The sequence below is a fragment of the Anas platyrhynchos genome, chromosome 7 (genome assembly GCF_047663525.1).
Source record: "Anas platyrhynchos isolate ZD024472 breed Pekin duck chromosome 7, IASCAAS_PekinDuck_T2T, whole genome shotgun sequence".
NCBI lineage: Eukaryota > Metazoa > Chordata > Aves > Anseriformes > Anatidae > Anas > Anas platyrhynchos.
The window spans coordinates 33,605,804-33,631,120 of NC_092593.1; the positions used below are offsets into that span (position 1 = coordinate 33,605,804).

The 25,317-nt window shown below is 43.5% G+C and overlaps 2 long non-coding RNA genes across 4 annotated transcripts in view; one reads left to right on the forward strand and one right to left on the reverse strand.

The window, feature by feature from the left end:
* Positions 1-25,317, forward strand: part of LOC140002879 (uncharacterized) — a 54,710-nt gene that overhangs the window by 1,924 nt on the left and 27,469 nt on the right. Inside the window, exons 2-3 of one of the 2 annotated variants that reach the window (XR_011810463.1) lie at positions 10,162-10,250; positions 11,671-13,627. This is a non-coding gene — a long non-coding RNA (uncharacterized lncRNA). Of the gene's footprint in view, positions 1-10,161; positions 10,251-11,670; positions 13,628-25,317 lie in introns of those variants that run through there. The other variant, XR_011810464.1, reaches the window with a different exon arrangement.
* Positions 7,882-21,863, reverse strand: LOC140002878 (uncharacterized). 2 transcript variants are annotated; one of them, XR_011810461.1, is made up of 4 exons: positions 15,563-21,863; positions 10,947-11,035; positions 10,574-10,675; positions 7,882-8,202 (listed from the first exon to the last, which is right to left on the reverse strand). It is a non-coding gene; the product is annotated as an uncharacterized lncRNA (long non-coding RNA). The 2 variants fall into 2 exon arrangements; XR_011810460.1 differs by lacking the exon at positions 7,882-8,202 and adding an exon at positions 8,209-9,738 and having other exon boundaries at positions 15,563-21,861.

A 25,317-nucleotide genomic window follows, 5' to 3' on the forward strand; every position in this document is an offset into this window, starting at 1 on the left:
CCACCAGATAATTATCTAGTCAAATTACATTATACTTTACATTAAATATTCAGCAACAGTGTTGACACTAGACGTTTTAAGACAGGGAAGATTCTTATAATTTATGTTAGAGATGTTAAGATACACACACGTATCTTTATTAGAAATATTCATGCAGAGATCAAAAAGCATCATCCCACTAAGAGATAGTGGGGAAAGATTTTTTACAAAGGAGATTTTTACATAACCTCACAAACGATGAGCTTTATAGTAAAGCTTTGACACACTGAATTATGAATGTCTATATGAAGGTCTACTATGTGAAATACACAGGATTTTTGCCTGCCTGCTAAAAGGAGGAGGGAAGACATTGTCTGTAGACCTTTTTAAAACGATTCATTTGAAATAGCAGCTGAGAAATACCACAGTCTAAAAGGGACCATGTCAATATACGTCCTTTTCTTTAGGCTATATAGCTATAATAACAAAGTCCTGCGTCTCCTCTGCCAGTTTATCGAGCTGTAATTGTTGGCAGCTTAGGTGCTTGGCTTCCCTTCAGAGCAGAGAAGGAAACATTTAATCTCTCAAAAACACAGTATGACCCAAGCCTCGGTGCCAATGTCACAGCATTAGCTAAGTGAACAGAGCAGTCAAGTCGAAGCCAACTCTTATTTATTCGTGATCGGAAGCGCTACAAGCAGAACCCAGAATTACGAAGCGACGGAAAGCATTCTGTGGTGCTTTTGTGCACTTTCCCCAGTGGCATGTTCTCAGTCTCTGGGCATGTGCCACAACCGGTTGAGCAGTTTTTGCCACCTTTCCCCTTGGAAGCACCTAGGCTAAGGTGACCGTGAAGGCATGGTTCCTGCCTCGTTTTGGCTGAGATGTTTCTCCCAGTGACAGAGCTCCAGGGTCCCAGTGCCCACCTGAGCCAACGAGTTAAAAAAAAAAAAAAAGGTAAGGTGAATAGCTCTTTAAAACATGTTACCAACCTCTAAGCAAACCAAAAGCATCTACTGAAAATATTACATCTGTATCCCTGGCTTTGCAGCAGACTGTGTTCAAGTTGCTTCTGACTTGGAAAGGAAACTCAATTGTATCATTAGCTCATAGGGCAAAATTTCCGTTTAAAAGACCTCTGTTTTCAGCCTGTCTCCCATTTGATAACATCTGCCTTTTAAAGATTAGTTGGAGATATTACCTGTCTGTAAACGACTGCCTCAGGTTACCACGGGAAAGCTTTAAGCAAGGATTTAGCCACAGTGGGAGGACTGTCACCAGGGCAGCTCTGCCTTTGTAGACCTTTGCTATCTTTGGTCTTTTTGTGCAAGGGAACCAGGTTCCCACGTGAATTATGATGGATTAGTTACCTTTAGGGAGCTACATTCTCATTTGCTAAATGCTTTAGATGTCAAAAGCCAGTTTTTACATCAGAGCTAGAATGATTTGAAAGCAAGCAGAGTACTAAATACTGCTGGCACCTGCTCGTGGGGACACAAGGAGAGAAGAATTACAGTAGAGACTCCACTCCAGGGGGCATCTGGATCCTCATTTCTCAGTGCTGTGATTGAAAGCAGAGGGTCCCCAGACACACGCGGCAGTGCAAAATGCACAGCAGAGGTCCCCTCCTGAGGATGCAGTTCTGTGCAGAGCCTCCTTTTCCCCCTGTCATTTACCTAACCCAGCTACTTTTTCTCTCCACTCTTGAGGCTTTGTGACATCTTGGTTACGGGGCTGCTTGCCTCTGCTGAAGAGGAAAAAGCAGATGTCAGGCTTGTCATGTTAGGGACATCTCGCAGGAGGTTGTGTAAATGTATTCGAAAGGAAGTGAGGGGTGTACCGATCCTGGCAGAATGCAGATGGTGGAAGTTCCTCACCTAAGCCATTTTTCACTGCTTTAACCCGTGTTCTGGGGTAGAGAGGAACAGTTCAGCTGTTAAATTCCCAACTCCACACGAAAGGAAAAGAAGGTGGCTCTCTAGAAAATAAGGTTTGTTGCTCTTAACATTTTCTAGTTATAGCAGGGAATTATGATTGCCAGGAAGCATCGAATGCAATTTTATGAGCTTGGATTATTTCCTTAGTCGTCTCTAGCTTCTCACTAGTATAAGCACTGCCTTCTTTATCTAGCATGAAAGCTGTGGGAATAAAACTACTGCCCCATTCAGCCTTGCTAGGCCTGCTAATGCAATAAGAAAATAAACAGCCACTGCCTACCTAGAGATGAACAGAACACACATTAAGGTTGAAGTGGTGAAATCTCTTTGCACATTGCATCTGTAGAAAATTATACAGAAAAGTTGCATTTTGAAGTGAAAAGGATGTATAAATTACTAAATATTCAAATGGTTAGAACATAAGGGGTATCCTATTTTTGAGATTTAATTTCCTGTTCTAATGGAAAGTCTGATTTTTTCTAACAGTATCTACTGAGAATTAAAACCTCAGAAGGAGTCTGTTACTACGCTTGCATGCTTGCGCATGGAAGCCCTTCAACTCTCTCATGCACTGATAGCTTGTTTTATTAATGTGGAATTTTGATAAGGCTTTTTACTTAATATGCTCATCTTCTTATGTTCAAACATGTAAATGTTACTACATTTTCCACGCCTAGAGCTTAAATTATCAGCTGAAAAAAAATAGCCTAATCAAGTTAACACTACAATACAGGGCAACATAGTTCATCTTGGGGTTGGGGTTTCATATTTCTTTTCCCCTTTTTATGAATAAAACACTGCTGTTATTTGTTGAGTGAGGGGAGGCACGTGCAGAGGGAACGAGGGGCTGTTTATTCACACAGGCTACAAACGTGGCCTGTTTGCTGCTAGAAGTCCTCAGGCAGTTTTGGAAGAGACAAAGCTGCATACCTTCACGCCAGGGCTGGAGCGGGCACAGGAGTCTGTGTCCTGCAGCCCTAAAAGCACTGAAGAATTAAGGCAATTCATAGAGGGCTGTGATAGAGCTCACCCTCTTCTGTGGATCAGCCATAAGAAGAGCATAAAGGCCGTGAGGCAGGGTCTGCCCAAAAGAAGAGGGACTTGGAAGTAGCCTCATGTACGCCACACACTTCCCAAAGGCCCTGCTGGCTGCTAGCCCAGCGGTGCTTCAGGCTCATTGATCACAGCCCTCAGGAAAACTGAAGTTCAGAAGATCCATCTGTAAATCACATCACGCTGCCTTGCCAGAACTGTGGCTAGAGGTTAAACATCAAACACGGCTGGGCTCTTTCCCATCAACAAGCTTCAAACTCTGCCTCAAAATCAGCTTCCGTGCAAACAACAAATGCGGTATTGTAGTCTAGGTTTGAGAACGGCCTCAGCCTGACCATTGAACACATCCATCACGTCGTAGTGTGGCTGAAATAAGTCCCTGGCCTGCGGAAGGTGGTCCTAAATGCCTGAAGGTTACCTGTGGGCTTGCTGTCTTACAAAACAGCTCCTCCTTCAGGGTCATCACCAGCACATTACTCGAAAGGTCTGCTTTGTACATGAAAGATGAGGGATGGAGATAAGGTGCCCCTGTAGGGCAGCATGTACAAAACAACTGTAAATTCCTGCCAGCTTGTGCCCATATATTTGGCGATGGTTATCTAGAAGCACAAATCAGGACTTCACGTGCAGTTATCTGATCTGAATTACAGATGTTTCCCCACGTAAGCCCCTGGGTTAATGAACTGATACATTTGCTGCAACCAGCTTCTGAATTGCAGCCCGTGTGCCTGCATGTTCTCTCCTGAAAGCAGAGCGGAAGAACCCATGGGATCTGTGAAGAGGAGCAGCTGTAGTTGCTTTAGCAACTCTGCCATGCCAGCAGGTAGATGAAGTTATATAAAAAGGTTTGGATCTTATTAAATCCGCTGTCACTGTAAGAAAGCAGTAGTTCACGCAACTCTTGGGCAGATCACAAAGCAGCCTAGCAGTCACACAGCTACCTGCGTGAGCTCTGAAACACATTGGGCTAACAGAGGCCACGTCTTTTTCAACTAGCACTTTGGCTTTTTCATTTGGAGAGCCTGTGCTCCAAGCCAGTTCAAAGAGGAGAGTCAACAGAGCAACTTGGGGTGCTCATTCCTATAAGTTACCTCAGCCAGCAGTTTGAACGAAAAAAGAAGTCAGAACTGGGATTAATTCTGTCTTGCTGGGATTAATTCTGTCTTGCTGGGATTAATTCTGCCTTGAGTCTCGTATCCTGGCAAAGGAGCTGTAAGAAAAATGCGAAGCATGTTATAATCAAGGACCTGATGGGTGGAGAGAGAAGCATTTCAGGTGGTTGTGAAACGCATCAACATCTATTGTCTGCAGCGACTCCTTGTCATCACTTGATATTTCTGATTTTCCCAGTGTCTGTGGATGCTTTGCGCAGGCTGCTGTGTTGCCATGGATACAGTGGTGTCAGCGCTGAGGCCCTTAGTAAATGGGCTGATCTGTTTGTGCACCTCCAGAACGAAAAGAAAGACAAATCCCATCGTTTGTGGGGCTGTTAGCAAAGGGAGGCTGACAGTAAAACAAAGTGACTCTGCGTAATGGTTTTCAGAGCGTCCTCCTCTTCGTAATGATGGTGGAGTAAAGAGAGGGAAGATAATGAAGCAAAGGGATGAGGAGAGCTGTCAGGCACTTACCAAAACCCTGCTTGCATAGCTTAAGGCAAAGGTCCCTACATGACAGCATCAACTACATGGTCAGGGAAAATCAATCAGGTTTAATAATTCAGTTTCCTAATGGCTTGGCAACACTTTCTGCAAGAGCAAGGCAAATCAACAACATCAGAAATACCAAAGCGAACAGGAGCGATCAATAGACAACATAACAAAACAGAGCAGCTTGCTTTTGAGAGATACCCTGGGAGCAAGCAACAGATCCACATTATAAAGCTAATATTTAGATAGTACACATTAAATGCTTTTATCCAGGCACAGCTCCACTGCTAAGTGCGAGGCAAAACAGGTTTAGAAGTGACAGGCTAGTGTATGCACAGGAAATCGAGTAAAAAACCTGGGCAGCAGTCCAGCCTATTTTCAAACTTCTGCTTTTTTCTTGGTGTTAGAACCATCTCATTAGCTGTCCATGTAAACAGCACAGATCTGAGAGCTGAGTTCCCATATATTCACGCAGGGCTTTATTATTATTATTATTAGCATTATTATCAGGCAACAGCACAAGATTGTTTGATGATGACTTGTCATTTTCTGCTGTGTTGTTCTAAAGGGAGCTGCACAGATTAGGCACGTTACCGTGCATTTCACCGAGAGCTTCTCTTGCCTTTGAGTTTGGGGTCAAGCACCAAAACTTTCCTGGGGAGGCCTGTTCCCCACTGCTGACATGGATGGTTGAGGTAAATGGCTGTTACCAATAAGAGGGAAGAATAATACGAGGTCACCCTTAGCGTACCTTTTCTCAGTGGGGCTGCATCACTGAATAGGAACCAGAAACAGAATGCAGGATGTTTTACAGGGATCTCTTCGTAACTGATGAAGTTTCACCCACTTGGTTTCTCTGCCATAAACCAGCGAAAACAAAGTAGGCCAGTTCTGCCGTCAGCTGTATTGTCCTCCCAGCCTCACATCTGCAATGGAAACACCAAGAACAATCTTTAGAGGAGCTGAAGATAAGCAGGAAGCCAGAACTGCAATCCTTGGCCTTCCTGTAAGTCATCTTGGTCTGGCATCTCTCCAGAGGCGTAGGCAAAGACTTGGTGTCTTTCCAGACCAACATTGTCTAGACCAACGTGGCCAGTAGCTCCAAGGAAGCTTCTCCAGCCCAGAGCCACTCCAGCCTCTCCTCGTGGCTTTGCTCAGGGGACAGGTCAGCAGCACAGCTCTGTCATGGTGCTGGCTCCACTTCTTTACCTCCTGCTGCCGACTCACACTGAAGACAGCTGAGCCCAGAGAAATGCTTTGCACACCAGCCCGTGGTCACCCCAGAGAAGTGTGAGTGTGGACAGGCGGTCTTTGCCCTCCCAGCTGCAGCAGGAGGGAGCCCTGAAGCACATCTCTTCATTTTGATAAGACTTCTCATTGCACTGGCATTGAAACATAGCAGGCCCAAGTCTGTTCCCGTTTCTCTGTGGTAATTCTGCTTATGCCAAATCAGTCACCATGTCCTGTCTCTTTCTGGCTCTCTCGACCAATTTTTTCTTTTTTTTCCTAGCATAAATGAGGCGCAGAATTGTCTGAGCACAGCTCTGCTTCAGTCTCATCTGCGCAGCATCCCTCCTCAGCCACCTGCAGAGCAGACTATGGCAGAAGTCAGCAAGTGCTTGTGCAATGTAACAGGAGGTCCTGCTGTCCACAGGGACAAGATCAAGCTTGGAAAATAAGGGGCAAGCTCAGGATAGAAGTAGTCAGCACTCTTTTGGTGCACATCCCCTGGCACTACAGACAGGCATGTGAGAACTGTGCGTAATGCCATCATGCCTAAAAAATCCTCAGCGGCGCAAGTTTCACGCAGCCCTTTCCTGCTGAGAGGCTGGCTTATGCCCTGGAAAATGACAAATTGCATCCCTTCCAAAAATCTTGATTATCGCTCAAGTCCTCGTGTTCACGAGCAGATCCTCGTGGAGGTTCAGAGCAGCTTTCTCCTGCGTACAGATAGCTGTGATTAAATTTGGCTGTCAGGCTGAGAGCTCACCTCCAGACTGTTAATTAGAGTTCAAAGCACAGCGCTCCTGCCTTTCGCGTGCAGCCCCTCTGGGACCCAGGAACATATCCAGGGCACTCGCAGACACTCGTTTTCGTGACGCTGCAGGAACGCAGCCATGGTTAGCAGAGCTCTGAGACACCAGAGCAAACTGGCAGGGAAAAGCTGAAGGGCGTCAGCGCTGCGGACAGACAGATCAATACGCACACAACACGTAAGGGCAGCTCTGCAGCTCGCGTTGCCAGCACGTGATGTAGCCTGGCTCCAGTAACCGGGGTTTAACTGGGAATCAGTCTTCCTACTGGGAGTTGTACGTCAGCAGCAAAGTAAATGGGGGGTGGCAGGGCAAATTTTCCTCCAAGTCTGCAAAATTTAAAAGGCATCCTGAAAAGAAACTTCACTTTTCATCCTAGAGACCTCTGCTTTTGAGCCATGGGAACCTGCTTCCACTGATTAATGATTCATAAAAGAATTTATAGGAGGGGTGGGGAGGTGCCTGGTCAAGCCAAAGGCTGTACATCTCGCTATTTTTCCGACTAGGTTTGAACTGATTTCTGGAAAGCAGTGACAGACCTGACCGTGTAAGCCAAGACGATTTCAGAAACACAAACAGGCTACAGCAGGTTGTTCTCTTCAGCAGTCCTTATCCTTTCCCCAAAAAATTTCGTAGCCCTGTCAGAGGAGTAAGCAGCTACTGACATTTCCCCAGCACTGCAATAGGTACCAGAAGCCAACTGCAGGGATCATTAGGGCTTTTCCTTGCAGAAGCCCCCAAGGAGTCCTTCTCTCATCTCATTTCCCCCTTTCAAGGACTTTTATTCCATAATTCCCCCCCAAAACCCAGCCCCAGCCTGCAGACACCCCAGCTACAGCGAAAGCAGAGCTGGTGGCAGCGCACTCCCCTGCAATCAGCACCGTGTAAGCTAGAAGCCAGCAGTCACGGGCACTAAAACCTCAGCATATGGGACTTGTAATGTTCCTGTGCGTCCTCTGATGAGCATCCTTTGGGTCTTGTCATATTTGAAGCGCTTCAGTGCCTGCTCTGCCGTGGCTTGGGCTGTTTTTATGGAGCCTTGTAGCTAAGCAACAGTAACCTCGGCTGGGCAGCCCGAGCGATGTGGCAGGGGTGATTTATCCCGCTGGAAACCCATCCTCTCAACCAGGACCACTGCCCCAGCTAATCCTGACGACTGCCCGCATCTGAGCGTGCTGCTGGCTAAAGAAATTCAGGCTCTGAAAAGCCTCAGATGGGAAAAAAAAAAAAAAAAAAAAAAAAGGCAGTTAACAGGCAGTGCTGATGCTGGGGGTGCTGCTGAGGGGAGGACTGCTGCAACGGGAATAAAATGAGCTGTACCCCTGCACAACCAAGCACGTAGCAGCGACAGGTATTGAGTGCAGGAGGAAGGCAGCGCTTCCAAGCTGGGTGCATTAAGCATGCTGGGAAAACCTCTTCTGCCTTCAGCAGGCTTCAGATTAAGTCCTAAAAATCAGCCAGGGAGGCTGGGAGAGCAGGTCCACACTCACCGTGGCTGAGAAACAAACCCAGAGGAATGATCTGCAGGGCTGGGAACCCCTGGCCTTCCATTTGCTGTGACAAGAGAAGTGGAAACGCATCAGCAAGGCTAAAGAAATATGGATGGAAACATTTTCTAAACACTCAGAGAGAAAAACCCTAATCTAACCACAGCTGGTCACAGAACTGCTGCACTGGACTTGGAGACTGAAAAGGCCTTCCTTTAGGAAGGGCAACCCAAAACCTCTTAACATAAACAAACATTTAACAGAAGGCTGTCTCTTCCTGGGGGTCAGCCTCTAATTCCCTCATTTAGTCCTGGGCACTAAAATCTCAGCTGGGGAAGCACCACCTTCACCCTTGTCACAGCCATGTGGTAAAGCCCCAGGCCTGAGCACAAACAATTTCAGCCCAAGCCGTGCTTCTTGCTCCAAGTCAGGCCGTAGTCAAGCCGTATAAAGACCTGCAGGCACTTTCTGGCCAAAAAAAGCATAGAAATTAACTTTTTTTTCAGCTGAACAGAGCTCCAAGGTATGAATCAAGTGCCATTTGGCAGCATTCCTGTCGCAAAGTACATGCGCCATCAAATATTACCACAGCCCTGCTGCATCCCAGCTGCTGCTGCCCAACCGACAGGCTAATGCACTTCTCTTCTAATATCACCCTCTTTTTCTGAAGACGCTTGCAAACATTTATGAATTGAGCCTCACAGCACTGTCACACCTTACAAAAGCGCTGGTCTTCAGGCACAGCAGCACAGGGGTTAAGAAACCAAGCTGCAACTGAGAGCGTTGAATCCAAGGCTGACCTTGGGTAAATGGCTTTGTTACCACCTGAGACAGGGTCACAGATCTTGTCCTCCGAATTAGTGAGGACAAATATGTTGATATGTGCCAAGCAGCCTGCCCCCATGTGCTGGGAGCTGCGTAAGTTTCAGGTTAAAAGTAATATTTCTGTCTCTTTTTTTCAGATGGAGGCAGGCAGACATTTTAGGGTTGGGCAGAAACTTGGTAGCAGATGCAGAACCACAGATTTCCAAACCAGTGCCATAAGTTCCTGTACTTCACCACTCGCTCAAATTCAGTTTTGCTCATCTTACCTCAGTTGAGAAATTCGTGTTTTATTCTTGCTGTGGAATCACAAAAACTTCCCATTAGAGCTGCCTGAAGTTCAATTCTTGACTCCAAATTTAGGAACTAGCTTTATCATCAGTGACTCTGCAGCTCTCCCTGCTTTCCATCAGGATTTACACAGGATCTAACAGGGACATTAGCCTCAGGCTATTCTCTGCCTAGCGGGAAGCATCTTTATGAGGACACATGATTTGCAGAACTCGCTGATAGAGGACTCTGTGAAGGTGAAGAGCCTAGATGGCTTCAAAGGAAGTACAGGGAAATTCAGGAGGGATGAAGGAGGGAGTTCAACATCTCATTCAGACATCTCTTAGCAGCCAACTGCTGTAAGGGGTGCTGAGAAGGACCTCTGCAAGCAACCTCTGCTTCTTGAAAAACTCTTTCCCTAAGCATGCTGTGCTTTCCTTTTTACTGTCTGTCTGCTACAGAGCTGTTCAGTCTGAAACAGCTACAACAATTCTTTCGTTACCAGGGAGACCTTAAAAAAAAAAAGTGATTTAAACAATGCATCAAATCGAGCTGTTTCTTAAAAAGTCTTTTCAACTGATAACCCAAGAGAAGAAATAAAGAGGCATTTTTGTTGTCTATGTGTAAAGCTCTTTCCTCATCTTGCAAAGCAAACTGACAGACATAAGGTATAGCATGATCTGATTTTAGAATTATCATATAAGACTCCAAATTTATTTTATTAAAGGGAGCTATAACTAAATTTTGATGCCATTAGATCATACAATTAAATGTTGGCTTGCTTGAAGGTCTTTGTATTTTGCCCCATATAAGAAGAACTATATTTACAAATGGCAGTCTTTTGAGATTTTCTCCTACTGGACGTTTAATAGCTACTGATATATGAAATAGATCCTTAACATCTAAATCATTTTTATTTTTTTTTAATCTACAGAACTGAGTGGAAGAAAAGTTGCTGCTTGATATGGAGACCTACTAAATGTTTTCTACTCTGTGAGCTCCACAAGTTCTGAACTCCTCCAGGTAAGTGAAAAATAATTAACTTTATTGTCTCATATAGAAAGGGAAAAAAGCTAAACAGAACTCTCCAGGTTTTCTTAGGAAATGAAAAGAATACAGAACATGAAACAGATTAACTATTATTGTCATATCATCATTAAAAAGCATTAATATTGCCTATCCAGCTAAAAAAAGTCTCAGTAGATCAATTATTTTTGGATCACAGAAGTTACAGTTGAGTAGTACAACAGAGTTTTAGAGACAGAGGGCTCGGGACCCATCATAGGTTTGGAATTTGACAGTCACCATTTGAAAATTACTTTTTCCCTAACACCCAACATACCAACCTAATATAACTTGATCCGTCCAGCAGCAAGGAAAAACGCTCAACTCTAAAACTTTTGTAGGGAAGGTCTGGGCTGTTTTTTTTCTGTTCATTACCAAAACACCTGTGGAAGCAAAGCACAGCATTATTAAAAAGCCATTAGAGGTGATGTTTTACCCAGAGTGGCTCAATATTTGAATATATATTAACATGTTTGTCAACACACTGACTCAATTATTCACCTTGGTTTTTAAAAATAAAAAAGCCCTATATACCTTGCTATTAATAGATATTGATAATAATACAGCAATAAGTCATAAGCTATTTAATTTGTAAGAGCTGGTTCATGCGTGGGATAGTTTCAGAGGGGACCATTAACCATTGTCATTACTTACGTATGAAAAGTTAAAGAGAAAAGCAAGAATATCCTGTAGCTTCCAGATATTAAAGATAAAAGCACCAGCTGCTGCCCTTTGTCTATGTCCTGGAGAAAGAGGGGAAAAAAAGGTGAATATGAATATAAATTTACTCCAGGAAACAGTTATAAATCTCCTTTATTACATTTCATAGCAAGTCTTGAATGACTTCTAATAATTGCAGGTAAGGAGGTGAATTTGATATTACAAAAAATCCTCATTATGTGTCCATGTTATCAATTCGCAGCTATCATGCAATTAGAACTTTTTTTTAATGTTAGTCTATAAATGATATTACTGTAGCTCCAGACTCCAAGCGTGAACTGTTTGATATGTGCTGGGGAAGAAATGTAAGACTGAAAGCATAACACAGGCATTAAGGGACCAGAATTTTTTTAATAAAAACAGTAAAATAAGATGCATGCTAACACGTGAATGGCAGATTCATTCTAGAAGGTACAGCTTCCGCAGGGTTATGGTCTGGGCCAAATAAAGTGACCTATTCAACACAACTACTTGCTTGATCAGATTTATTTTATCCCTTCTGACTTTTCCATTAAAAGGTAAAACTGTTTCACTGGTTGAGCTGTCTTAGAGAAGGCATAGCATATAGCTTAAGACTGCAGATTCAGGATATGAAAAATATCTGTGCAGCATAACTGTGTTGTAAACTGTTATGGTGCCTGAACTATTTCCCAAGCAGCTTGGACATCTGCAGGAGGAAACAGCTGGAAGCCCTAATTTTACTGCCTGGTCGAAGCTAAGCCATCCCCAGCGTGCAAGCAGAGCCCCTCACTCTTTTAGACTGCCAGAGAGATTTCAGTTCTCACGGAAGTGCTGACAGACAGCACTCAGAGACAGTCTGATTCCTCAGAGAAGCTTTACCTTGAATTTTCCTTCATTAAATATATATGCACGCACAAATATTCTATACATATATACCAAAAAAAGGATCCTTCTCGAAAAGATTATGCCAAGGAACTAGTGAAATTGATGAAATGGCTCCTAGTGCCTTCCTCGGGCACTCATTCAAAATATTAATCTGATTACCGTGATGGCTCGCATTCAGCAAGGTTGTTCAGTACCTACCTAACGGAAAGCATGTGAACAGCCCCATTAGGATGATTCATGGATTTAAAAATAGAAATATGTTTAAATGCTCTGTTGAACGCTCAGGTCGAAATGAAATCAATACATGCCATGCTTCTTATTCATGAAATATTAAGGGAAGATCCATAATTTATTGCGCTCCGTGTATGCAAATGTACTTAGCACTGATTATACTGTAATATACTGAGCTATGCATGATTTAAACTGTATAGCACATGGGGAAAAATCATTGTTAAACCCAGAACAGTGCACTTTTTGGTGAACTAGGGATTTATATTATTCTTAAATCTGTTCTCATGTGCTCCAAAGCCCTTTTCCACAGGGAAAGAAAATCATAACCTCCTCTCAAACCCTGGGAGGGGACCAAAACCAGTGCGCAGCTTCTACAAGCTGCCAGCCAGCACAGAGGTCCTTTGCTGACCTCTGGTGACAGGCAGGGCCACAGCCAGCACTCAAATCACTGCAAGAGCCTCCCAGACCATCCACGAGCAGCAAAGCTAAATATATATGTATATATTTCTAGCATTTAATGGTGCAGCCAGCTAGACAGGAAAAAAAATGAGTCTATCTTAGTAAAGCACATATTATTTATTGACTATTGCGGATAACTGTCGCTATTACTGGTTCTAAGCCCTTTTTCTGTTCTGCCAATGGCATCGTGGTAGCTGCAGGCCTTCCAGTAATATATTAAGGGACTTGCTGAGAGAAGCACTCAAGGGCAGACTTAGCTGTATTTATGGAAGGAAGCACACTTCTGCTCTGCAGCGCACGTCAGGGAGCGTGTAATTAACCTGCTTGGAGTCAGCGTGCATTTAAAAGCTTTGCCCAGCCAGGAGATGCAGGCTGTAGTTAGCACCCACCTCGTAGAGAGGACTTGGGAAGCTTTCCTTCATTTTATTGCAATGTGACCCTTCCCTGCCCACACCTGGACCAAACTTCTCCTCTGCTGGAGAAGGCTGCACTGCAATTCAGTGCCCTGCAAAGGGAATGAGCTCTAGGGATGATGCAAGTCAGTCAGCACAGCCAGATTTCCCAGCAGGGATGCTGCAATAAGACCAAAACCCCTGCTGCTTCTCACTCCCCTGCTGGATTGCTTTTGCTGAGAAGCAGCATGTTCAGCAACACAACAGCTACTGAGTAGCAGCAGCTGGAAATAGCCTGAAACCTCGCTGCTTTCCCAGCCTGTGCATAAGGGAAAAGGGTCTCAGCACACCTCATTTCATTTGCTTAGATTCATCTGTTTCTTTACCTCTAAGCATGAGGGAGGAAAAAAGTAAATAAAATCACCAGGTGTGTTTGAATTAGAGCTAATCTAACCACGATTTCATGTGACTCACGGCAGATAATGCTGAAAGGAGCAACTTTGAGAAATTCCTCTGCAACTTAATCTTTTTTTCCCCCCTCAAAACCCTTCAAACAAAATGTTCCATTGATAACATCATGGGACATAAGCATTTGGCACTGGTGGTGGTTGTTTTCACCAAATTATTATACCTAAAAACAGGAGAGTTAATATGTCACCCATGACTTCCCCATAGCAATCATTTATGGAGCATTCAATGATTAACACTTGGCAGAGAACATGCCTCCAAGCTAGCTGCATTGCAAACACCTCCGGAAAGCAGGCAGAAATTAGTCTGAGCCTCCTGAAATGCAGGTGGAACATCCCCAGGAGGCTGCACTGGGCTGCGAGCAGGGAAGGGGGTGTACACATGGCCACCTTGGCTGGGTGCACCAGAAGTGCACTTGGCGCCCAGTAGTCAATTGAGATAAAAATTTGGAAAAAAACAAACTTAAGGTCAGGATTCAATGGGTAGGTCAAAAAGATAAAAGGGGCAGAAAACTACGGAAATCCTCTCCTACAACTTTATATATATATGTATATAATTAATTATGTAGTCAGCGACATTGTAAGAAGTCACTAACATGTCATAGTCTGTATTGCCCACCTCCAGCTGGCTCTACCCTCCCTGTTCCCTAAGCAAGTCAAAAAAATAGTTCTCCAGTTTCTTTGCTGACCGCCCCCCATTGCCCAGTTTCTCCACGGACGCACCCCGATAAGCCCCACCAAACCCACTGACTTGCTGTGCTTGCAGACGCACACAGCATTACAAAACACCCTACAAAATAAAAGCTATGAATTATTTCCCTCCTCCCACAAAGAAATAGTTTGTAAGTGTTGCTGAAAAGGTTATATTACTTCTCTAAAACTACAATGCAACTACAAATACTTGGTGATAGATGGCGCTACATGAACATGAATTTTCTACTAAAATACCATTACTATTAAATATTACTTATATTTACAGTGAAGCATGCCTAAGCAGTGTCAGCAGTTTATTATTTCTTATGCATGCGTAAACGTTATATTAGAAATAAAAAGGAGGAAAACCATTTATTGAGATGTCAGATTTCACCCAGGTTTGGCAAGGAGAGAGCTGGTGTCACATTCGCAGGCACAGGTCAGGCAGTGTCAAATCAGTCCCCTCCTGGATGTGCTGAGCATCCTGTAGCCTAACGTGGCTTGCTGATAAAGGTGTCCCAAACTGCAATGTGTGTGTCGCCTGCCCAACCCCAGCTCTAAGTGACTGTACCAGAAAGGAGGTGGTTGTGGGCAACGCAGTGGAGTCAATCTGATAGACCTAACTACATTTCTGGTTTTCTGGGTCCCAAATTATGCTGGCAGAGTGCACTGTTACTAATGAAGCCAACAGAACAAACTGTTTAAACTGAACTGGCAAGTGCAAGAACAGCAGAGGTAAACTTCCATTTGATCTAAACACTGGTCCTGGTTGTTGCCGGCTTGCTGGCAAGGCAACCTCCTGCAGGAGAAGACACCAACAAGTGACAGAAGGGGGAGAACTGCATGAACAGAGAAGCACAGAGTGAGAAGTACACCGTAGCAATAGTCACACTGGGGAGAAGGATTTGCAGAGACAAAAAGCTCCCACTTCTCTTTCTAGAAGTGCCAGTCTTTACTCTCAGTATGTATAGGGGGGAAAAAGTTTCTACCAACTCATGACAACATCCTCTCTGCCTCTCACACACCTACATTCATAGACTAGATGCTGAAACAGCAAGTGTGGCAAGCAAAGCAAGTTTACTTTGATTTCCCATTTTACTGCTAGTAAGACCAAGATCAGCGTTTGCTCAAAAACAGCCTGGACCAACTTACATTTGGGACTGTTCTGTAAAAGGCATTGCAGTAATGGCTAAGTAGTAAAAAAAAGCCTGTTAAGGAACAAGGGGAAAAAAAAAAAAAAAAAATCAAGGAAATGCCATGGTTGAGAGAAGAACAGAAAAAGCTAAATCACAAGGTTTTGTAAAAGGTAATCACCTCGTACTGTGAGCACAGGAGAGCTTGAGAAGTTTTACTTGCCCCTCCACATTCACGGATTAAACCAATGCAGGCTTCTTTTCTCCACTAGCAATTTGGAGAAACCATAGCACACTAAGACAGTGTGAAAAGTTGGGAAGATCATTACCTGAAGCTGAAATCCAGAGGACACAGAGCTGCAATGCCAGGACACATTTGGAGCAGTCATCTTGTCACCTCTGAAGCAGATCTTCTGGTTGGTCTCAGCTCCTGCACATTGATTCACGTTGCAGGGCAGCCTCAGAGCACCTAAACCAGATTCCTGGTTTAGATGGGTCCTAGAGAGTTTTTCCTTGCAGAATTGAAACAGATCATATCATCTTTGATATTAGCTGCATTATTAAATCTGCAGGATGTGAACCATATTTAATAACATGCTTGCTCCAAGCAAAGACAGTTAATTTCCCTTTATCAGCTCTTAGCCATCAAAACATTTATACCCTAGCTCTCAGTTTTGTATGGGCTAAACAATAATTAGAAAATTTAAGTAGCATCCAGGAAAGCTTCCTGTACTGTTTTGCATTTGCTTATTGAAGTTTGCAGGTCAAAGATAGTTGTTGTTGTGTCCTCTAAGAGAAGCCTGCTATTTCCTAAAACGCACTTAGCCTGTGGGAAGACTGAAGTAGGTAGAAATGATAACTGTGGGAGGAAAAGCCAGCTTCTACAGACACTTGAAGTGGCTGTGAGCATCAGGTGAGACTTCTGAGACAAAGGGAGGGAAGGAAGAGCACTGATGGTTCCCTTTTGTGCAATTATGTAAATCTCGTCTGGTGAGTGGTGAAATACTGTGGGAGACACAGCCTACAGCCAGGCATCCCCCATGGGCTGATCCCACACCCTTCACAGAGCAGGAATCAAGCCTCGAGTTGGGTCAGGAAGAGATGCACATCCACCTGGCAGGGTCTCTGGTGCAGCTGATGTGTGAGGACGCTTTGAACCAGCCCTTCCAGCCTTGAGAGCAAAAGAGCAGAAAAAAAGCAAGGTCCAGCCCATATTTGAGACTCCTCATCTGTGGGGCTGCCTGGCACAGGCACTCAGCTTCCAGTTTCCAAGGGAAAAAAGATCATGAAGCGCTTGAAAATCATCCTTGTTCAGGGCAACACCTGAGCTAATTCTTCCATCCCGTGGAGATGGAGGCATTTTCTGTGGCCTCCAACAGCCTTTGGAAGCAAGATTTTTTTACAAGCGAGGAGCAGGGAAACAAAGGCAAAGGCATGCAACACGCTGCTGAACCGCGTCCTCAGTGTCACTTGGCAAGCCTGCACAGCTTACTGTCGATCACGAACATCCCAAGCTTCACAGACTTGTTACAAGATTTTTAGGATGACAAATTCTACCTAGCTGATCACACTGTACTGTTAGATCTTACTACACGTATCTATCCTTTTCCTAGAAGTTTACCCTATAAGCCCTGCAGCCTGAGAGCAGGTAGCCTGCCGCTCTCTTTTTGGGTTGTGTATCCACTTCCACTGGCTGGAAAAGATGGTGAAAAAACATTGTTTGTGCAAAATAATCAGTATTACCAAGTACTCAGATAAAACTAGGGTTTGAGTATCTAAAAAGAAGATATTTTTTAATGCAACTTCTCAGAAACTACCAGACTAATTAGAGCTTTATGAATAAACAAAAACAAATGAGGAGAGAAGTATTCTTTCTCAATATTTCAATTGAAAATCGAAGGAGCACCTGCTATTTCAGATTAAATAAGCAATCTTGCATGAGAACTAACAAGGTGGTTACCATTTACACACACAAATTTAAGCATCTGTTGGATATAGATAAAGGCCAGCAGGGTTGGATGGACATCATCTTGTTGGACAAAAGCAAAATTAATTAAATAACAAGCTCTTCACACCTTGTCTTTGCTCTTCTAACTGCCACCTGAAACTGTAGCTCAAGCTACCAGTTGCCGACTAAAGGATGTTTGTAACATTAACACCAGATTTTTAAAGTAAATAAGCAAACTTCTGCACAGTCGCTCCAAGCTCAAGCCCTCTCCCGAAAACAGTAGGATGCTCCAAAACCTAACATTGGGACGCTCCAGACCCTAACATTAGGATGCTCCAAAACCTCAACCCAAAGACTTAGGGCGCTCAAAACCCAAACCCCAAAATTAAGATGTTCCAAACCCTATCCCAAAAACATTAGGACGCTCAAAACCCTAACCCAGATCATTAAGACGCTCAAAACCCAAACCCAAAAACTTAGGACGCTCCCATCAAAAAGTGCCCCCAACGGAAGCCTTTGGGGACACCTGAACTCCCCTGGGGAGCCTTCACGCAGCCCCACAGGACACAGGGCTCTGTGCCTGACCTCTTTCCAAACAACCCTAAACAGAACGATAACCCTAACCCTAGTCCCCGAGAACTACATCTCCCGGCATGCTCTGGGCACCCAATACGGCCTCCCGGTGCCAGCAAACTACACCTCCCAGCATTCCCCCAGCACCCACTGTAACCCTGGCCCTTACAAAAAAGCCTCAAGCCCTAACCCTAAAAATCCTCGAAACCCCTACAGAACTAACCCAAACTATTTACTACACTAAACCCCTAAAGACCTATGCCTAAAACCCCTAACCCAAAAACTTAGGACACTCAAACCCCAAACCCAGAAATTAAGACACTCAAACCCCAAACCCAACCCAAAACGCTCAGTGCCCTAACACAAAACATTAGGACACTCCAAACCCTATCCCGAAAACTTAGGACACTGAAAACCCTAATGCAAAAACACTAGGAGGCTCAAGGCCCTAACGCAAAAACTTAGGACGCTCAAAGCCCAAACCCAAAACAATAAGATGCTCCAAACCCTATCCCGAAAACAGTAGGACGCTCCAAACCCTATCCCAAAAACAGTAGGACGCTCCAAACCCTATCCCAAAAACTTGGTATTTTTTTTTCCATGTATCTGTATCCTGCTCCAAGAGTGAAGTTGTTTCAGTAGCCTGATGCAGAATTCATCTGGGAAATTCTGGAGGGAAGTATAAGATTGCAAGTGCTTCCCCCCTCCACCTCCCTTCCTTTCTCTTCAGTTCCTGTTGTTTGTCTGCACAATTGTGTCTTAATTTATCTTAAAAGTATTAATAAGCCCATTGTACCTCCTATCTCTATGCAAATAGCTGGAATTCCAGAGAGTGGTCGTATCAAGAAATGCCACTTCCTTGCCTGGATAAATACCTGCGGTCCTTCAGCAACAGTGCAGTGGCAAACTCCTCCTGCAGCATGCTATTTTGCAGCACCAAGAGGAATGTACAATAAAGCTCACTAACTGCTGCCACCCGAGCCATCATACCCTTATCTTGGTCTGTATTTCAGGATAAAGCAGGAGGAACATTCGTGCTGCTTGTATAGCTTCCCAGGGCACTGAAGGGAATTGCTTACACTGAATGATAGCAATGGGCTGCATTGCCCCACTGCTTGGAAAGATCAGTCCAGTTTCGTGTTTGCTTTGCCTTTTGGGGTGGGGCGTATTCAATATTGCATTCACTTATCCACCAACATATTTTACATCCACCACATGCTACAGATCCTGTTAAACTGCAGCATTAATACCAGATGTAGGCTTCAGCAGGCCGTAGAAGATCATAGATAATCGCATCTATGTTAGATAAAAAGAAAACTCTTTTCACCTTGAGGGTAGTCAAATACCAGAGCAGACTGCAGACCTCCAGCAGTGGAGATGGCAAAACTCCAGTGGACAAACTCCTGAGCAAACTCTAAGGAGACTTAGGTGACCTCAGGCAGTCCTTTCAGATCCGAATTATACATTTCAGACATTGGTAGAAGCTCCCAAAAGTCATGAGAGAAATTTTTGCAAGAATTACCCCATCGTAAACAGCTGGTAAATTCTTAACCTACCCCCTGCCAGTCAGGATTTGAAGAAGTGAAGATGTCTACATGACATTGTTGCACCCAGCATGACATGGTGTGGTACGTAGAATATTTGTGGGTACTAAAAACACGCACTGGCAAACAAGTGACCTCTTTTTCCAGAAAATCATTTACAAAATCCCTACTGTCCTGGTCAGCCAAATGCTGGATTCCTTGTTTGTTTTCATTAGAAGTAAATAGGAAGTTGGTGAAGTTCTTCACATTCACTTCAAGCGTAGCTCCAATAGAAAACATTTTGTGAAAATTCACATCACCACAGAGGACAGAGGAACATGGGAAAATTCAAAAATTTGGGTCTTTGTTCTCAAGCGCACAGTCCTATACAGGCTTGGCAGGCTTGTGTACACCACTGTTCTTGGGGATATTAGACCCATCTCTCCCTTTTTCTGTACTTCCACAGTCTGAAATTAAGCTCCATATTTCTTCTATGCATACCTGTGCCTCCTCAGCTGGTCTCCACCTTGGGAACTGGGGACAGAGAGATCCTGTAATTCTGTACCTGCTCAGCTGTGGTAAGCCTTCTAGCTCATTCCAGGTCAACAAGCCAAAATCATCCTAGATCTTCTCACACCCCTACGAGGACAGTTCCTTCACCTCTGTTTGGAGACCATCACCCGAACGCTCTTACTAAGGGAACTCAGAGGCTAAGCAAGCAGAAAAATCACAACTGCTTTATTTAGGAAGGTCCATGAACTGACCCATGTTGGGAGACAAAAGATATGTTGTGCAGCAAGATGTCTCCAAATTTCTAAAGTCATCCTGTTTGGGAACTCAAAGATGGATTTTCTGCACTTCTTATAAGCTGCCAGTGGGTGCATATCTGCATTGCTGTCAGAAGAACGAAGGGAGTTAAGAACGAGAACATTTTTCACTTTAAAATTGCCCAATTTCCTGGGTCTTCTGACAAGTCCTCGGCTTCCAGTCAATTCCCAATCTTGTAGTGAAACCAAGAAAGTAAAATCAAAGAAGTTAACTCATATCTAACAAAAATGTAAACTAAAAAAAAAAAAAGGTAACTACATTTTCTAAATTTTGCTCGTCTGTCCTACTAGACTCATAATCCACTTCAGAAAGGATATTTTGTTGTTTCCTCTGTAATATCAGTAATGTCAAAATGCTACAGCTTAGTAGGAGGCACTTCTAGTAGCCAGTACATTTCTTCAAGACTACACATTTCCCCCGCCTCTTCTTTTAGTGGCACACAGCAAAACCAGGGAAAATCTCACCGTGGCACTGCTCACAGCACAGAGCCAACAGGACCAACGGGGCAAAGAGCACTCAACTTCGGCCTTTCTTCTCCTTTCTCTGCCACTTCCAAACACTGCGAGCCTGTCTGCCCGCTGGAATGTTACCGCTTAGATGACTCAAGCAAGATGATCTGGCCATATTCCCATAGATTTGGGGAAATAATACTGCTCTGACATCTTCTTCAGAGAATGAATCACACATGTAAAAACAGGCAGCCATTCAGATGCGTAAAATGAAACACAAAGCGAGTCATTCTTGAAAGTTCAGGGAGAAAGGAAATTTGACTCCAAACTAAGCCTTTAATTTGTAGTGTAACCTACAGCCCTCCCCTCTTACAGAAAGGGCAGAGCTTTTAATGAGGTCATCTGGGAATGCATATTTAGCATATTTTTAACCCATATGCCTAAGAGTAGGTTTGTTTTCTTAACATGTGCACAGAAAAACACCTGACATACTACAGCCACAAAGACTGACCTGTTTGCAAAACCACTTTGAGCCAGGGAGAATCTTGACACACATTGCACCAAGGCCCCAGCAATCTTTCAAAATAAAATTAAAAGATGCAAGATAAAGAGCATCGCATCAGCCTTTGGAAATGGTGATGCACTTCTGGTTTACGTGCTTATTTCTCCTCTGAAGAGATTGCAACACATAATAAAAAGTTGCTTTGCATTCTTAACCTAAAAGTTACTTCATTTGTTTAAAAAGGTGCATTGCTTTTATGTATGCTGCCAGTGACCTTTGAGTAGGTAGGATCCCTAAATGTTTCTGGGATTTAGGAATGGAGAAGCCTATCTACTTGCTGTGCATCTAAAAGCTGGAGTATTTCCATTATGACCAACTTTAATTACTGAAAATGTGAAAGTGACAACATTTGTTTGTGCCATAATAACAGGAGAAACATTAAGAAAAGCCATGGGTACAGATCTTAATTTGCTCACTCTCAGGAGAGACACTATAAAGCTGGACAGCACAGCCCATTTGTACCAGATAATGACTTCCCATTGCTTTCCTTACGTGCACCTTCTAAAGTGGTCTCAAATACTGCGCCTGACTTGTGCAGGCATAACAACGATACCTGGACTACTGCTTAACAACTCCAGGTACGTTAGCACCAAACAGGAGGGAAATTTCAGACTAACAGTAAATATTTGAGGAACAAATGGGAGTGCGTATGATAGAGTGATCAAGAAGGAGGGGGAAAAACACCCAAAAACTAAACCCCCTATTCCAGGAATATTGACAAGTTGCAAACAGGAGCAAGAGATAGAGGAGCAACATAGCAGAAGGATCTTTTACTTAGTTCATATGAAACTTACCTTATAACTGATGGCCTACAAATTTCCTGTACATATCCTGAGACTTTAGGCACCCCTTGCAGAAGCGTAGGTAAAACAGCTTTTGAAAGAGCCAAAAGGAAACCACTCTTCAGTGCTCTGCACTTGAGCACGGTCAGGGCTCTCTGCATCTCCTTGGAAACATCTTCTGTTCCACTTGCTGGAAGAGACGCAAGTTGAAGCCTGGCTTGCCAACCTGCAGACCCTTATCCCAAGAAGAAGTTTGGCCCTGACACGTGAAAATCTTTTCCACCATGAGGAGAGGCGGCAGGGGAGCTGGCTGCATCCTTGGAGCTTTTCAAGAACCAACCAGATGAAGCTGCAATGAACCTGATCTGATGTTGTAACCCAGCCGAAGTGCAGGAAGCAATTGGACTTGAGGCCTCTGAAAGTCACTCCTGCTGTCAACCCTTTACAATTTTGTAATTTTATGGTCGGATAACAAATATTTGTTAAGGGAGAAGCTGCTAGCACTGGTTTCCAAATGCAGGACAGTACAGAAAAGAACAAGAACCCAAATGAAAAATCCCCTTCCATTAAATTCAGCATATTCACAGTTTCTTAGCAGCAGTCACAAAAATAAGCATCTTCATGAAATTAGAGCAAAATCTTAAATTCAGATTCCCTGGCTCTGTTGCACATACACAGATCATTTAACACTGAATACAGCTCTTGCAACAGAAAGTAAGAAATACAGAAATAAAATCTAAAAAACTGAGCAATAAATAAATAAATAAAGAAGTTACTTGACTGCCAGCCAAACCTGCCAGCTTTCTACAAGGCCTGGCATTTATTTCTGAATAACTTTCAGGAACAATATTTGCAAGCTTGATAAAATGTTTACAACTCCTCTCGCAGGGGACTTGCATTTTTACAGACCTTTGTCACAGATCAGAGTCGGGGAAATGCACAGTCCAAACACGCCACCAAAAAGCAAACAAACAGCAACTAATCAGTGGATCGCATTACGAAGTAAGACAATACCTTATGTGTTACTGCACTAGGCAAAGGCCAGCCACACCATGCCAGCTACATTTGAGCAAACTGCTCTAATTACTCCTTTTCTGTCCTACTCAGAGGGCCAGTAATTGGCCAAAGCTGGTAGCACTTAACATCACCCTGCTCCCAGCAGCTGGAGCCCTGGCTTCACTTTGGGCACAACTTTAATTAGCTGTGGTATTTTGGGTGTAATTACAGTTTAAAGTTGATTTCTCTCTTTTGCCTTTTGTTTGTTGCTATTGCTTTCTATAATTATTGACAGGAGTATTCTTCGTCTCTCCCTGTGAAAAGGGTAGAAATGGTAAAGCCCCCATATTAAAAGGGAAGACAGGTAACCTAAAGCAAGCCTAAACTGCACAAAGATTTTTTGTGAGAAGTTTTATGGCATGGGAGCTGATGTAGAGTTTGCAGGTTAATGATGAGCAAGCTCAAGTTTTGCTGTTCATAATTGTACAGTGTAAATCAGGCAAGTGCCCCAAAAAGGTCACTGGAGCTTGTCCCTTCCTTGGGGGATGATGCAAACCATATGCTCTTGTAGGACACAAGGCTTGAGGTCTGGAATATAATCCCAGAGCAAGCTTGCAAACTGGTGAAATGCACAGTACGGGCCATCTAAACCCACAGGCAAAACACTGGTTTTAAAAAAATCTAGCTCATAATTGTTAAGACAGGCTGGAAATATTGAAAAATACCATTACAATGGCTCTATCATCATTGCAGAGATATGGGAAGCATTTCCCACTTTGAGCAATCCCTACCATTTGAATGAAATTCTTCAACTTGCCTTTAAAATATGCCAAACAAATTATAGCCTAACTGCTTCCTTTGGGAAAGAACTGACTGTACCTAGCATCCCTGAGGACATCTCCATCTGTGACTAAATATATCAGCATACAGGAAAACATCCTGCCTTGTTATTGCTTCTGCGTTTGTGGATGGGGCAGAAAATAGCACTGCCTAACATGAAGTTAGAGCCCCATGCGTGGAATGAAGAGATGAAGCCTTTTTGAAGGAGTTACCTCTTCTGTGCCTTGTGGACAGCTGCGAGGAGTCCCGAGCTAACAGCACAAAGTTGGCACAAGTTAGCATTCCTCCTAAAGCCAAATTACTGCTACAATCAAAAACCTGGTTTAATGAACATAAATATTTTAGCAAAGCGCTGTCTTTCTATTTTAAATACGTTTAAACTAAATAAGCAAACTTTTTTCTTTGTAAAGCAAGCTGTCAAGTCAGAAGCACTGAGCATTGCACTGAGCATTGACGGTTCTAAATGGGCACCATCTGAAATATGTGATTCCAGGAGAACATCAGTTGTTTGTCAAAAAGACAATCTCCAGTGAGAAAAGGTATCCAATTTACTGGCTTTTCAATAACATTCTCTCTCGTTACCCAATTTTACTTTATTCTGAGGCAATTTTCCCTGACAATGGTTTGTCACAGCCTTGTGAAAAGCTCACTGCTTGAATATGCTTCCATTTTGTTCCAAATTTTTCCCTAAAACTGGATGTAACTATCATAAAAACATAATAATGATTTTAAAAAATGTATTTTCTTTATGAAGAAATAAGTTAGCATACAACTTCCTCGTATACATGTAGTTCAGTTGCTGCTTAACTGGAGGTAACATCATATTGTCAGCTCCAGCTTCTGTTTTTCACTTTGGGAGCCCGTTGCAATGACATTACTGCCTTTCGAGTCTGCACTGCCTCTTTCTGAGACTAGCAGCTTTATTGTGACAGCTCCTTCTTGTCATATACATCACGGTGAATTGAAAAAAAATCACATTTTTGATGTGGTACATCTACTGCATGTAACACGCTCTTTGTCAGGATTCATCTGCTCTGCACTTCAAAATACCACCTTTAGATTTCCTTGCAGCTCCCTTCTTTATTTAAAGTGGCATTGAGCTAATATTTACGAACTTTTCCACTGAAAACAGAAACTCTTCCCTTGCAAACACTGCAAACTTTATATCCCCACATATGTCTGAAAAACCCCGCGTGTGTATAGCTTAGAGCTTAGTCCACATTACTCCAATTTTATATTTGTTTTCATTCTGCTTAGCATCCAAAAAACCTCAAAGGAGGCCAACAAAAACCAGCAGCACTTGTACCAAGAGATTATGTTGGACCTTGAATTTATTCAGCCTTTCTGCAATGAAATGAGCCATTGTTGTCGTGGGTGATGCACAACGCAAAGCAGCTTCACCAGTCCCTGCATGTGGCAATGGAGTCCCTGTTTCCACTCACCGAGTGATAGCACAAAGCCAGGTGTATTTGCCCAGCATATATCCTTACCTTGGCTAAACAAGGAGTCAGAGATGGGCTGCCCGAGGTGGGACATCAGCTTGGGCGGCAGAAAGCTGGCAAACCCTTAGCAAGTGATTTTCC